Source organism: Pteropus medius, unplaced genomic scaffold, assembly GCF_902729225.1.
Source record: "Pteropus medius unplaced genomic scaffold, Ma_sr-lr_union100, whole genome shotgun sequence".
Classification (NCBI taxonomy): domain Eukaryota; kingdom Metazoa; phylum Chordata; class Mammalia; order Chiroptera; family Pteropodidae; genus Pteropus; species Pteropus medius.
This window is the reverse complement of record NW_024355327.1, coordinates 1029005-1045058: the sequence shown is the minus strand read 5'-3', so window position 1 is coordinate 1045058 and position 16054 is coordinate 1029005. Positions and strand designations below refer to the sequence as shown.

The 16054-nt window shown below is 37.8% G+C and overlaps 1 protein-coding gene across 4 annotated transcripts in view; it reads right to left on the bottom strand.

Annotated features, from left to right (window-relative positions):
• Positions 1-16054, bottom strand: part of FHIT (fragile histidine triad diadenosine triphosphatase) — a 1065768-nt gene that overhangs the window by 756442 nt on the left and 293272 nt on the right. The gene's annotated exons all lie outside the window — the stretch shown is intronic.

Sequence of the window (16054 nt, the reverse complement as noted above, 5' to 3'; positions counted from 1 at the left end):
TCTATTTCCTGCTCCGTTATTAAAACAATGAGCCACCATTTGTTGAGCTCCTGATAAATACAGACATTGTGTTAAGCTGTTTACATATATTTTCTCATTGTATCTTTTGACGATGGTAATATGGTCAGTTTTATCCTTATTTCCGCCTTGACAGAGAGAAGTTCCACTCCATGTTCAACACACAGCTTGCTGGGGTCAGAAGGTCTATCAGGAGTCAAGCCAGCTTAACTGCAAAGCCCATGCACTCCACTTGAGTTTCTTTTTTTCCCATTTCACCCCACTTCTGCCTTTCCTTCTCCTTCCTATTTCCATTTAAAGGCAGTTGTGATTAAAATCAAAGGTCGGCTGCCCATAACTTATCTCAAATGTTCTTTCTCCATTGCTTTTAGAGACATATTATTATCTTCCATCATCGACAGAGACCAAGAAGGATTTAGGCTGAGATGAGTACACATAAAATAATCTGGGTCTCATTACAAGTTGGGCACCTTGGAGGAGCCATTCTCGTAGCCCTTAAGGAAGCTGAATTTAGTCATATTTCCTTTCTCTCACATCTACTAAAGATCAGCTGATAAAGAATAGATGAAGCTGCTAATAATTTACTACTGATTTCTTTAAAAATACGTGTCATCAATAAAGGAGGCACACAGTCAAATGACTGGAATCTAGGAAGAGGATCTAAAAAAATACCATTCTAAATTTCTCAGAAGAAATGGATGGGGGAGGAAGGAGCAGATATCATCTGCATCAGAGCACCTAAGGGTGGGATCTCCTGATCCCATCCCAAACTAACAAAGTCAGAATCTCTGGGGTGAGACCTAGGACTCCGCATTTAAACAAGCTCCCCTGGTGATCAGAATTTACATCAAAGTCAAGCTAGCCTAAGAAGTGACTTGGAAGTGTGTTGCTTATGGGACTCAGATGTTTTCCAGATTTCCTTCAGGAAATCAGAGTTCAGCTACAGGAAGACCTGGTCATAAATATAATGATGTCACATATAGGAGACAATTTCTGAGCAATTCCAGGAGTGATGAAAACATTCTCCTGAGAGAGACTATTCTCTGGGGTGGATAGATCTGTTTGGCCAGTGACTCTGGCAGGAGATTATTAGAAACAATGCTATGCAACAAGACCACTTGCCTTTGGGCTAATTTTAAACCTAAAACTCAATAAGAAACTATTTGAATGTCATTTAAACATTTTTTTCATAGAAAATATAATACATTCAAATAGACACAAAACACTTACAGAGAAAAATGAGTCTTCCTCCCACCCTAGTCCTTCCAGGCACAACGACTTGTTTCCTGCATTTCAAAAACACACTTTGCAGAGTAACACATATATGTGTGTATTCCTTCTGCTAATACAATGGAAAGAAGCCCATTATTCACACAGTTCTGTATCTGTCATTTCCCCCTCTATTACCTATCATGAAGACCATTCTCCACGTCATATATACACCTACATAATTCTGTTTAACAACATCACAGTTCTGTATCATAAAGATATACTATAAGCCATCTGACCAGTTCGCTTGTGATAGATATTTAGATTTCTTCCAATCCTTGAATGATGCTTCAAGGAATACTCTTATTCATATGTCTTTGCCCACATGGGGAGATTTATCTTTAGGGTAAATTTATAAAAGCAAAACTGCGAGGGCAAATGATACATGCATTTTTATTTGTGATATTGCCAAATAGTCCTTCCAAAGAGGTTGTAGCAATTTAAACTTCTATTAATAGTTTGTGATACTGCTTGTTCCCCCCATGTCCTCACCAATACAGTGTATTTCCGATTATATTTTAATTTTCCACTAAGACTTCTTACTGGAGAAAGTGCTGACCAGATTATGTGAATGTAACTTGGCAGCTATATTTCTCCTGGACAATGAACACATTGGTGTTTTAACTTATCATCTTTTTATGAGTTAGGTAAGTACAAGTCAGTAGCTTTGACTCTCCTCAACTCTTAGTTAAGGTACACACTTGAGCTTCTGAACTTGTAAGCCCAGGTAAACAGTGATGCATCAAGAAACAACACATCTACAAGGCTGTTGAAAGGAGTACTTTTTAACTTTGCTATTTGAAAACTTAGAAATAAATTACAAAAATAGAATATTTCTTCTGTTTACTCAATGATTTAAAATGTAAGTAAACTCAAAATTCTTTAAATGACTATAAACAAATTTTCCTTGCTCAAGTCTGAAAGATGGGAGGAACCATATTGGATGCTTCAGACCAAACGTTCTAAAAGACAACAGGAATCTAGTTCAAACAGAAACTACCCACCGACCCAATGCTCTGCTTCATGGGTTCAAAGGTTAATCAAAATTCACACTGCAGATGTTGTTATTGTTAAAACAGAAATTCAGAAACCCTCCTTACCCACCACATCTATACTCTATCTCCAGGGAACAGCAGTCGACATGCTATTTCTTCCAGTAATTCTCAGAATGTCATCAATTTTCTGTTCATTTTTCACTGAGTCCAAGCACATAGGAGGAAACAGAGTATAATATATATGATTTTCAGAAAGTGCTTTAATATTGTAAATGATATCCCAAACCATTAACGAGCCTTTCAGAGGTGATGGCTTTGCAGCAGAGAATTACTTAAGCATTGGCAACATAATCAACAAATATTTGTTTTATAGCTTCAATGAACATATCTAAAATTTTTATCCCATAAGTAAATAAGTCCCTCTAGAAAAATAAATTGATTTAACACATATTTACTGAGTATTCATTATGTGCCACACACTGAGCTGGCACCAGAATTCCCAAAGGGAATAAGGCAGAGCCCCTACTCTCAAATTAGAAACAGCCAGATGGAAGATACAGCCATGTCAACAGACGATTTAAAACATAAGATATGGTAGGATCACAGCCTAATCAAGCCTTGTAGGAATCATGGAAGGCTTCCATGAGGAGACATCTAATTTGATTCCTCAGTAGGAATCAGCCAGGGAAAAGAATGGACAGCATCAGAAAAATATTGCTTAATCACAGAAGCTTGCCTAAACCCTACGAAAAACGACAATGGAACTGTATTCACCTGAACTATCACGAGACAGAGTTGGAATGCCTGCAGTCCTCATGACATAAAACAAACCTCTAACAAGTTTTCTGAAAGTCTGACCCTCACATTAAGAATAAAAGCATAACAACGCGCACGCGCACGCACACACACACACACACACACAACTGAAACATATTTTCTGTTACAAACATACATTTTCACCAACTGAAAAATTGAGTGGACATTTTACAGAATCTAGAAGAATTTGCTTCCTAATTCTCACCTCTGGTCACCCCCATTTAACTCCGGCATGAACCTCCGGTTTTGAGGCCCACCTTCTCTGTACTTAGAATGTTCAGAACCTAATTAGAGACAGTCATAGAGGAAGATGATGGGCTTGCCAGACTGAGACATATTTTCCTTCCCTGGTGTTTATGTTATTTTGACAGCAAGGAGGCTTAAACTGGGAACTGGTTCCAAACAACCTCTCCAAAGAATATTGACAAGAAAAGATAGCCACAGATAGCCACAGAGCTGTATAAATCCACTTGCTACAAATTCTTACATTCCCATAAAAACCAGCATATGATTTTTAATCCTTATAGGAAAACAATTAAAAATCCAGGTACATTCATTTGGCCTTCCTCACATCTTAGAGGACAAAAGTTAGTAGCTCTCCAATGTGCTATGCAAAAAAAGACAAAAATGGCAAACAGGAAAATGAAATGAGCCTTCTGAGATTCATTCTTTAGTTTGTTCATTCAAATACACTGCAGAAGGGAGTGCTTTACATAAAGGAATTATTCAGTCTTGAACACTCTAACTCGTGCTATTTGAAGAAGAATTGCCTGGCTATACTTAAGAGTGGACATTTCTAAAAGCCCCACAAATTACGTGTTTGGAGAGAAGAAAGAGTTTGGGGAGGTTGAAGAACAGGAACATTTACTGTTACCACATTGAAATGATTTAAGAGGAATCAATTTGGGTTGCTACAGTTACTCTGTTGACAAGATCTATGTGTCAATAGAAACAGCTTCCAATGTGTTCTTTTCAGAATTTAAGAGGGAAAAACAGAAAGGAAAATCAGATTTCGAAACTGCCTTTTAATGAAAGGCTGTTAACGTGATTTATCTTAACTAAATGACCTTCAAATTGGAAGTTGTATGTATTCTTATAACATTTTTACTCCATACACACACACACACACACACACACACACACATATAATACTACACACACACATATGCATTCTACAGATATACCATGTATTTGTGACACAATAATTGAGATGCTGAGGGAGATGCAAAAAAAAAAATGTATATTTATTAGTTGAAATTAGTTATAACTAAATAACTGTATATTTACACACATACCCCGCCCACCCCCAAAAAAAAAATTAACAGTGGCTTAAACAGACATGATTTTACTCTACCGCATAAGTCTGGGGAACAGCAGACCAGAACTGGTCTAACTGCTGGCTCTGCAACAATTAAAATCCAGGCGACTTCCAGATTTCTGTTCTACCACCCCAAGGATATGCTCCTTATTCTCATGATCCAAGATGGGACTCCAGCCAACCTAGCCACTGTCTAGGCAGCAGGATGGAGGCAGGGCAGGCCCTCAAACTCTAAGGACATGTTCTAGTTGTTGCACACATCACTCCTCCTCAGTCTCACTGGCCAAAATTTGGTTTTACAGTCATACTTAGAAGCAAGGAGGGTTGGAAATGGAGTCTTTATTCTAGGACATTAGGTAGACTCACAGAAGCAATAGAACTGGTTTATTTAGGAAGGAACGGCATCACATGTAGGAGAGTGGCCCTAAGTTTGTTGAGAGTGAATAGTTTCCCTAAGGGGGATCTTGTCCTCTCCTGGCACTGGTCCAACTCAGAGTTGTCGCCATGTACATGCCTGGGTTACAGCACTACTCTGATGGCTACAGCAGAGGTCCCAGAGGCTGTGCTTGGCACGGAAGGAACAAAGTGCAGCAATAGCAAAGCCTGACAGTGAATGATGGATGGCTCGGACCAAGACAATGAGCAGCTTCCCTATCACCGGGGTGCCCTGAAGACCAGGGCCCTTCCCTAAGTTCCACAGGCCAGGTAAGCTTTCACTAAGCAGACAGCAGCAGCACTGTTTCATTTCACCAGGACATACACTTTGAAGTGTTCTCTAGTAGTTCTCTATAGCTGGTTAAACTTAGTTGTACTCTTTCATTTTGCAACCTAGAGACCACAGGCAAGACTGTTTTTAATCAGTAATAGGGATGGGAGACCTTTTTTTTTTAATCTTTATGATACCAACTAGTCCAAGGAAAATATTACTTTGGATTGATATTACATTGCAATATTACAAACAAAAGCAGGAACCCAGATGACGTGACACCTCTCTATAATCATTTTCCCTGGCACGTTAACTTATACATGCACACATATTACTGAAGAAAGGCATCTGGAATCCCTACCAGGACAACAGACCTGGAAATAGTGCCGAGGAACATTCACAGCCAGGATTTTACCTGCCCCCACCCCCTGGTTATCTATTTTACCTTTCTACATCGCTAACTTTTCAATTTTTGCTACTCAATGAAAATAAATAGCTTAATGATTGAAAAGCATATATTCTTGGAGTACGTCGTAGCTCTTCGTCAACTGAAAATGGCTGCCACTTCCAGGTGTCTGACACCTGGACTTTCTGTTATTCCATCTTATTGACCTCTCCTATGAACAAAGCAGAGGAATACCCAAGTATATCTCTTCTAGGAATACACTGCCCTTTCTTTGAGCTGACATCTCTAGAATTAAGAACTCAGAGCCAGACAATGTGCAAAACCCTTCCCCCAGTGACACATTCTTAGATGGGTCAGAAAGTCAATCAAATTCTACTTCACAAATAAAAGTTAATTCCTATAATACAAGATGGGAGGCTGCATTAATATTTCTAAGAAATATTCTCCCTCAAGTAATATAAATTTATAGCTATGACTTTTCCCAATGCTCTATCGACTGTTCATGGTATATGAAAGTAATTAGGCTTCTCTGAAAAAAGCCACAGTTGCATTGAGAACTATATTTGAGTAAACACAAAAGAAACGCATTTTGAGTGTTACTTTTAATGTCTCCATAAAAGTTGACATCTATAAAATTATTGTTTCCAGTTTTCTGTATAGAAGCCAGGCCCCTTAGTTACTGAAGGGAGACGTGCGACAGTCTGGAAAAAAACAGTGTACTGGCATAGTGCCACCTGAAATATGAAGAATTCTGTTATAATTCAGATCTGTCCAGGCCAGAAGTCAAAGCATGTCCTGCAAAATATGGTACACCCGTACAATGAAAGTGACCTCTGTAACTCTAGCCCAGGAGAAACTGAACATACAAGGGACAATGCCCAGACCATATATAAAAATAGAACTCTGACCCACAATCTGCAGCTACGAGTCCAGGAAGCCAAACCACAGCAGCAACTAGCTCCAAATGGCCAGTACTTAATAATTGCCAGCTTTCTCAATTTTTGCCCCCAGCTTCCAGCTTAGAACCAACCAGGGAAAGTAAAATAAGCCCCCCAACCAATCTCATAGGACGTTCTCCTTCTAGTTAGTTCAGCTCCAGCTTCCCCATGCCAACAACCTCCAGTCAGGGCAAACTGAAGCCTTCTCTTTTTTCTTTTGTAAAGTTTCCACTCCCATGCTGGCCTTTGAGTCTCTGCCAAATATAAGTGATGGTGGCTGACTCCCTTGCTCAAGCAAGTTCTGAATCAATAGCCTTTGCTTACTCTCATGTCCAGTTCTCTCTGGTATATCTGCCTAGGCCCTGTGCTAGGAGTTCCCTCAGCTTTCTCCTCTGCTTCTTACTGTAGCATATATATTCTTTCCTACTGCCTTGGGCTGTCTTTCTGAAGATTAATTGCTTCTCCTCTATTCTAGGCTGACTATTCTAACTGTATTTTTTTAAAAATAGCTCTCCTTCTCCTTCCTGGACCTTTTAATGCAATCTCTTGTGTCCCTTCCCGTGTCCCACAGATGTCACTGGAAAGGCAGAGGAACAGTTATAGGGCATCCACTGGGCTAAGCACAGTGAGTCTGCTGTAAGGCCAAGATATGAAAAATCAGGCCTTACCAAAAAAAGGGATCATTACAGTCTGATTCACTGGCATTAAATTTTGAGTCAAAACTGAGTAGCCAATATCTAAAAGCTCTGAGAACAAAGAAAAGACCAGGGGCCAAAGCAACCAATTGGGTGGGGGATAAGAGGTGGCTGGCATCAAGAAAGTGGAGTGAAGGGAAGTATGCCAAGAGAATCAGAGAAAAGTGAAACCTCAGTAGGGAGAATGTAACTGTTCAGGATTAAGCCAATGACACCATTTTGACCATTGATTTCTTTATACTGGGTTCTGGCAAACTCAGTGAGCCATGTCTTAAAGGGAAAGAACGTGGAGTATCATTAAGTATTTCTGTCCGAAACATCTTTTCCGTTGCAATACAGTCTACAGTTAAGCACTAAAATTCCACACAACATATATCAAAACACTTCACCAACTTCTTCTTTTATAGCTTAGGAAAACTAAGCTCTTCCTTCCATTTTGTCTTTAATCTCCCCCTTTCTATTGATTCATCTACTAATTCTTATGTTTCCTCTTTCTTATAAATAAAACTGTGCTCGCCCATGCTAAACTCTTAAATTACCAACTTCCTGTTCTCCCGTCATTAACCACAAAATTCTGGAAAGAATCTTCTGAACTTCCAATTTCCACGTCTCTGTTCAGTCAATACAGTGTTGGCTTCTTGCCTCTGTTACTTCCGAGCCGGCGATGACAGCCTCATGCTTTCCTTCAGTCCTCACAGGCCACAGACTCCTCTCGTCCACTTTGGCCTTCTCCAACCGTAGCTTTTCTAGCCTCTCCTTCAGGACTACCCTTCCTCAGCTCAGCTATTCCTTATGCTTACAGTCCTGTCCAGTCTCCCTTTTCCATCTCTTTCTCCTCTGTTGTGGAAATTTGACCTCATCTCCAAAATCCATGCCAATTGCCATTTCCTCTGGCTGTCCCAAAACTGACCAGATTGAGTCCTCTTTTGCTGTTCTTGGTATTTGAATCACTCCCAAAGCAGTTTCCTATGCAGCTCATAGTAAGGTGATCTGCACCTCTGTGTTCCACTTCTCCCTGTAAGCTCTGTGTAGATAAGACTAAATCTTATCTATCTTTGTGTGTTCAGGTCTAAAAATAGAACCAGATACATAACAGGTATGGCCTCTGGAGTCTGGCCACATACAGTATAAGGATAATAATAGTTTCTGCCTCATATCATAATGCCCGACATGCTGGCTCTTATCATCATCATCAAAAGATGAGAATTAAATTCTACTGAACCAAATAATGTAAAGACAGGTGTCAGTATTATTCCAGTATAAAGTTCCTACTGTATTTGATTTCAAGTATTTCAGTTTAAAAATGTGCTTAGAATTATCTGGATGGTATCAAAACTCAAATTTACCAGATGGTTCCGGTGTTGTCACTTTAATTCAAATATTCTGTTTCTTAAATTATTTTATACAGGATCTTCCCCGCCTTATTTCCTGTGCTCATGAGGAAGGAAACTCTAGAACTATAGGTTGTCTATTTATTCTGGAAGGACAATGGGAAGAAATACTAAAATAGTGAGGAAAAAATAGGAGCAAGAACACAGAAAATAGTCAAAGTCAACTTCAGAAAACATTGATATGGGGGAGGGGGAAGCATGATGAACAGATTTTTCTCACAATCCTGAATCCGAGAGCCCTGAACACTTTCACTGACTTCCAATAACAATTGTGAAAATTACGATTGTAAAGTTATTTGTATAGCAGCTAACAAGCACTAAATGTTTAATCATTAGCACATAGGTAGGAGAGTAGTATGGTTATTTCATAGATAAGAAACTGGGGTTTCATAGAGGCCCAATAGCTTGCTAAAAGTCCTACATCTAGAAAGCAACAAAACTAGAACTTGAACTCTGGTCTTTCAAATTAAAGAGCCCTTACTACTTTCAATTATATGTACACCACCTCTCCAAGATAGTCATGTGAAAAAATAACCACCAACCAAAGAAAGTAAGCTCCTCCTCCATGACAAATGAGGGGTGATAATTTATGTGGATACAAGAGAAGCATAAAACCTCAATATCCAAAGCCAAGGAAATGAAAAAGAATTAAGACCATCAGGTGTTCACATTTAAGGGTAACTCATAGGCCCCTCTTCTAATGGAGTTTGAGTGGAAGCTAACCAAATTCTTTAAAACTATGTTATCAACCTAAGGAAGCTTCATTCTTTTCATTTTATCTGGACCCCATCTTCAAGTTCCAAAGTATCAAGCTATACACTTGGTATGTGAAGAAGCTAAAACAATCAAGAGGCATTGGGCCAGGAACCCCAGTCTAGTGTGTGAGAGGAATAATAACGATAACCTTAGACTGTTAGATACGAAGAAAGAAGGGATACAGCAGAGGTATAAAATAGTGTTTACAACTGTTGGTATAGGGAAGGCTTCGTAGAGTAATTGGCATTAGAGCTAAACATGTTTAAATCTTATTCTTTCATCTTAAAATTGTAAAAAGATCTGGAAAGATATACCATGATAGGCACCTACCATCCAACTTACATAGTAGAAATTTAACTCCAGTTTTCATATTGCAGAGTACATAGGGACTAAATATTCAGAACAATTAGATGTGGTGATTTTTTTGAATGGTTTTTTTAAATGGACATTTTCCAGATTAATGGGCAGATATTGAGTGAATGTTTATTTTGCTTAGAAATCCCAGAAATAATTATTAACATGAAAAGTAACCACCAAGCAAAATGTCAACATTTTTTTAAGCTGTATTTTCTTCCCTCTCAGAGTTATTAATAAACTTAACACATTTTGGTTAAAATATTCATTCACAGGGAATATTAATTTCCCCAAAATGAATAGTTATAATATTTAAAATGTATTTCATCAACAGAAATTAATTTGGGTTGAGTTTTTGAGCATAGATAATTCCACTGGGCAACAAAAGTTACTTAATCTTCCATCTTGTCACAAGAGCAAAGAAAAGCAACTGCGTTTTAAGTGTTTAATTAGAAGTAAAATCGAGTTTATGCAGTGCTATACCACACTGCTTGCAAGTAATATAGACAAACAGCTTTGCACATCATCAACACAGAGAAATGTCAAATTTTGCTTTGCTTACAGATCGCAGAAAGAAACTTCTATGGTATTAAATGGCTTTTCAAAGAACCAAACTCTGAGTTTGAAATTTTTTTAAAGAACTTGTGGTTGTGATAATTTGAGGCATTAGAGATTTGACAGTGATATTTCCTTGTAATTGAGAGAAGTTGGTGAGGTTCAGACATGATTGTATTTGCCTTTAGCAAACATACTGTTCACATTTTGAGAAAAATTGCTGATGTAGTCTGATGAAACTGTTCCAGCACTGCCAAATCACCGACAGATGTGCTCCTCTGCCAAGGGATTTCCCTAGGAATGTTCTAATTTTCTTCTGTTTAGAGAAAGTTCATTTAAAATCTGTTAAAATGCATTAATGTGCAGTGTTGCATTATATCTTGCTATGGGCACCCTGGCAAAAGGGAAGTTACATAAAAGTTGGCACTGGGTTATCTACCAAAAACTTACAGATTCATCTAAAACAGAAACCCTCCCTGCCCTCAGCCTTCCAGAAGGCAGGGCTCATCCAGTCCATATAACTTACATTGCATAATTTCATAGTGTTAGAACAGAAGAGAGCTTACTATTTCTCCAAGCCCATTTGAAAATATGTCTGTTGTTGACACTACAGTCTGGAGAGATAAATGACATATCCACAGTCACAAGATTAGTTGCCCAGTGCTAAACAACATGGCCACCTGCAAATAACAATTGACTAAAAAGACAAAAGGTAGTCCTTACCTGTTACTTTTACACAAAGGATGTGAGGCTCAAAGATAAGATCTTTGTGTATGGAGCTAAAATTACCAAATTAATGTTTGCTATAGTTCCTGTGGTGACCAATATGTACGTATCTAATTTCAAAAACCTCATGAGCGTTATGAACAAACTTAACTATTAGGTGGAAGATTAGCATGACTTTCGTTAGTAAATTAAAATTGACTTCTGAGTGTTAGTGCAAGGGTAAGACAGTATCTCACTGACCATACCTCCAAGGAAGTAAAATGTTTAATTCTTCTTCGTTAAAAAAAAAAAAAAAGACAAGTTAAAAGAAAGTGGGGAGTAGAAGAACGCAATACTCTAAGTCTGAAACCAGTACACACACACTCATTACTGGATTAATGTGAATGCTTATCTGCTCAATGAAAGAATAATGAACAGCTATTATTCTTGCCTATCTAAACTCCATCCCCTTAGGGCAGAATTTCTCCACCTCGGCCCTATCCACATTTTGGATTAGATAAGTCTTTGTTGTGGAGCACTGTCCTGTGCATTGTAGATGTTTATGTCCTCAACCCTCAACCCACTACCTGAGGGTATAATCACCTGTCCAGTTAAGACAACCAAAAATGTCTCTAGACTTTGCTAAATGTCTCCAAGTAGTAGGTGGGGAGGGGTCGAATCACTCTAGTTGAAAACCACTGATCTAAGAGAACAACCCTTTCTTACTACACTGATAGGGCTGCCATTCCTATCACATGCCCAGCAGGCACTTAGAGTTCCTGAATCTCTTGGCCAGGGCCTTCCCAATGTCCACAAATCTGTGTTGCTGAGGGCACCAGTTGCCAGCTCTTCTTCTCCAGGACTTGTTCTTTAATTCCATATTCTATCCAGCATCCTTTCAAACCTCAATTTTCTCCTGCCTAACGTATTCAAAGTATACAAGTGCTTATAACCAAGGAAATCTACCCAATAAAAAGCTAAGCAGAAAATGTCTTCATTCATGTTCATAAAAAGAATCTTTTAAATTTGTTGTATGTTAATAGTAGAGTGAGGCAGAAGTATAGAATCACACACTCCCAATAACAAACTAACAAACAATAGTAAGGAAATAATAAGTATTTTTAAAGGCCAGAATTTTGCCAGCATCTATAAAACCAGCGAAGTGGTATAAGCTTATGTTAGAAATTGTTAAACAATAAGATGAAAATTCTAGTGAAGTCAGGCACATTAACTCTCCCTACTCCGGTCTCACACACACTGAGAAGCAGCATGAAAGAAAGAAAATAGAACCCTGAGAACACTCAAAAATACCCTAAAATTTGTAAAGATATGGAATGAGGAAGGGGAGAGATTAGACAAACCTGGACATATTCGAGGAATATAGCTTTATCACAGAAGCTACTACACATCATTGTAAAACCTTCTCAGGATTGCCAGTACATACTCTAGATGTTCCTTGTATGAAAAGATGCCCCTTCTGGGCAGAACAATTAAAAATGGCATTACCTCTGGGGTGATGCAGCCCTGCACCACATACACTCTGTGAGCAGTGTGTATGACTGGATTCCAGTCCCCACTCAAGCCCCCTCAGCCGGGTGTCCTTCTGCAGGGACAACATGTACTGACAGTTCACACTGCCAAAGGAGACAGGAAGGGCCAGTAGAGCTTGCTGGTTTCTAGAGCAACATGCCAAGTCAGGGAATGTTTTAAAGTCCAAAGAAGTGGAACACACCTGGTTGAGGAATGGGCCCATTTAAGATGAGATGTTTAACAGGATCTCAAGAGACAAGACAGGACTCATATCCCCCAAAATGGTCTACACTCTGCTTCATCACAGCTTGCCATTCGCATATCTCCACAATGTTTACTGCAGTGGCTTTCAGATTTGAAGATGTACCAGAATCACATGGAAGGCCTATCAAAACACAGATTGCTGAACATTTCCAGAGTTTCTGACTTAATGAGGTTAGATGGGGTTCAAGAAATTCCTTCATTAATTGATGCTACTGGTCCCAGGACCACACTTTGAAATTCAGTCAACTTTAGATAAGCAGGTAGAAAGCAGCATCCAGTGCTCAAACTGTGACTCAGAATGGGAAAGACAAACTAGTCCCAAATAACTTGAAAAAGGATGAAGGAAGATCTACTCATGCCAGTTCAAAAACAAAACAAAAAAACAGAAACACCCATCTTAATAGTGATCAGAATAAAAAGAAAAGGCAGACATACTACCTGAAGTGGGAGATACAAAAGTGGGAGAGGAAGAGGAACATAATGCAAAGAAAAGATAAAGAATTCACTTGGCAGAAAATATAACCTAAGGAACAGAAACAAATTCCCCATGAGTGCTTTCTAATATTAAAGAACTTAATAAGAACATTCAATAAGAGCTCAAAGTTGAAAAGATAAAAGTAAATCCCAGAGCTAAGGAAACACTCTGAAAAATATTATGTAACATTGAAGATCTAATAAATAAATTAAAAAAAGAAACAGAAAAAAGTTGAAGCTATAGAATGATGAGGAAACGCAAAATAATTTTAATAAATACATAAGGAAAAGGCAAGGAACTTATTAAAGCAAACAGAAAGCAGAGCATTAATCTGGAAGATAGATAAAGTAACCCAACAAAAGAATAATTGGTGTCCCCTGAAACAGTAGACCAAAAAAGAAAAATTGAGTTATCACATAGAAGCATTTCCTTAAAGGAGAAAATAATGAATCTGTAGATGAAAACAATACATCATATTGAGAAAAAAATGTAACAATCGGCACTGTCATCCTAATTAACCTATCACATATCAAAGATAAAACTAGAGTTATTCAGGTATCCAAAAAGAAGCAAGTCGACTCCAATAAGAAATAAAGTATCAGCCTGGCCTCACACTTTCCATAGCAACATCCATTCTCTGAAAGTCGTGTAACAAAGTCTGCAAACTTCAGAAGGAAAGGAAAGGTGACTCAAGAATGTCACATCAGTCGACTTGTTATTTAAGTATAAGGGCAGTAGGTAGATACTCTCAAAAGTAAAAAATCTTAGAAAATATAACTTCCATGAGACTTTTGGGGAAAAATTTTTTTGATGATGAAACTTAATCCTGGAATGTACAAACAATGGTAAAAAGACTAGTAAATGAAAATAGAACTAGAACTAAATAAATAGGAGAATTACATTTGGGAAACAGAATGAGGATGTTATAAACCTAACAGAGTAATTATAATGCTAGCAAGATAGTTGGAAATTAGTGAAAGAGAAAGTTGAAAGAAATAAGAGAAACCCATCATATAATCTCTCTTAGTACATAATGTCTAAAATTGATGTAGTTAAAAATTCGTAACGACTCCAACTTTTAATGATTCCAGATTTTTTATCAACTTTAAGAAAGGTCTTTTAGAAACAAACCAAAAAAAATACACATCTGAAATTCAACAATTTTTTGCATTTCAAATCAGTTTATTTTTCTTCTGTTAAATTTAAGTCAAATTAAATTTGAAAGCATTATTTATAAAGCAGGTATATATGGTCTCGGAGTTGGTCCCATTCTTATAAGGTTAATTCTCACTATCTATCTATTTCTCTATCTCTTATTTGTACCTGTGCATTAAGAGATGCTTATAATGATGCTCTCTAACTGTACACAGTAACTATTGCTGGGTGGTGAGATTTAGGGTGATATGTTACTGTCTTTTTATAATTTTCTGTATTGCTTACATTTTAAATAAGCATAAGTCACTTATAAAACATATAATCATCACTAAAATGAATACATAAAATACGACACCACTTTTCTGACTTAGTAACTGAGTATGATTTTTTTTTTTGGATGATGATCAAACATCTTGAAGTACCTCTGGATGAAGCATCACTCTAAAAATGCATCCTCGTTGTAAAGCACGTTAGTAGAAGGGAATAGTATATATGAATGAGCAGAATGAAGCCAAGACAATTAGCCTGGAAGGTGCTGTGTTTCATTTTTTTAAGTAAGTCTCTGGCTTCCATTTCTTCAATTAGCAGTATCTAACACTTACTGAGTTCCTAAAATGTACCGACCAATATGCTAACATACTTTATAGGTATTTTATTATTTAATCCTCAAAATCATGATAAGGTGATACTAGTAAGAATGACGATTATGAAAGTAAGTGCATCTCAAATTTACCAAGTGCCTACCATGTGCTAACATTGTTTCAAGTGTTTTGTGTGTAATAACACTTTTCATTGGGGAGTCTTTATCACAGTAGGAGTCTACTGTACAGTAGAAGAGAAAACCATCAAGGTTAGCTTTTAGAAATATAGGATTTACATTAGTATATTTAGATAAACTGCACAGGCAAGCCTGACCTTGTGAAGAAAGAGAACACAAGGAGAAAAAGCTAGCAGAACATGGAACTAATTGAATACTCTGACCACAAAAGCGAGAAAAATCAAGACTATAGTAGAACTCTGACCATTTAGATACAAAGACCTTGGTCAACTTCTGGTTGTCCTGGAAATGAGATTCTGACCATTAAAATGAGATAAAATCACATGTTAATAAAGAGGGCAGTAATTAGAATTGAGGACACAAACAGAGCCCAACGCCATCTTAGGAGATGATCTAGAGGTGCTTGAGATGTTTGTTTGTTTGTTTGTTTGTTCTGTTTTGTGTTTCCCTCCACAAATAATTTAAGTCCTGAAGGGAAAGGATTTGGTTTAAGTATGAAAGAGTCAGATTGAAATGGCATATTCAAGAGTATTCCTATTCTGAGTGTTGCTTCTCATGACAACTCTGACAAAGTCAGCGTAGGTAGCGAACTATACAGATGCATATAGCTCTATTCCACTCAGCAATTTCTCCTCTATGCAGGAAATAACATGAAATAAAAAACAAGGAGGTGCTTGCTCTTGGTGTCCTATGTGATTGGCCCTGGGATTAAAGAGATCTCTGTTCACTCTCCCTCCCCACACTATTGCCAGCAGGTCTGAACCTATGCAGAGTCAAGAGTAAACCAAGAACCAACCAGTTCACCTAATCCTCACAACGACCCCATGAATTACATTGTTATTATCATCTCCATTACACAACCTACCAGGAGAAACAGTATTCAGAGGGTAAGTAACCTATCCACAGTCTATTTGACACAAGAGTCTTCTG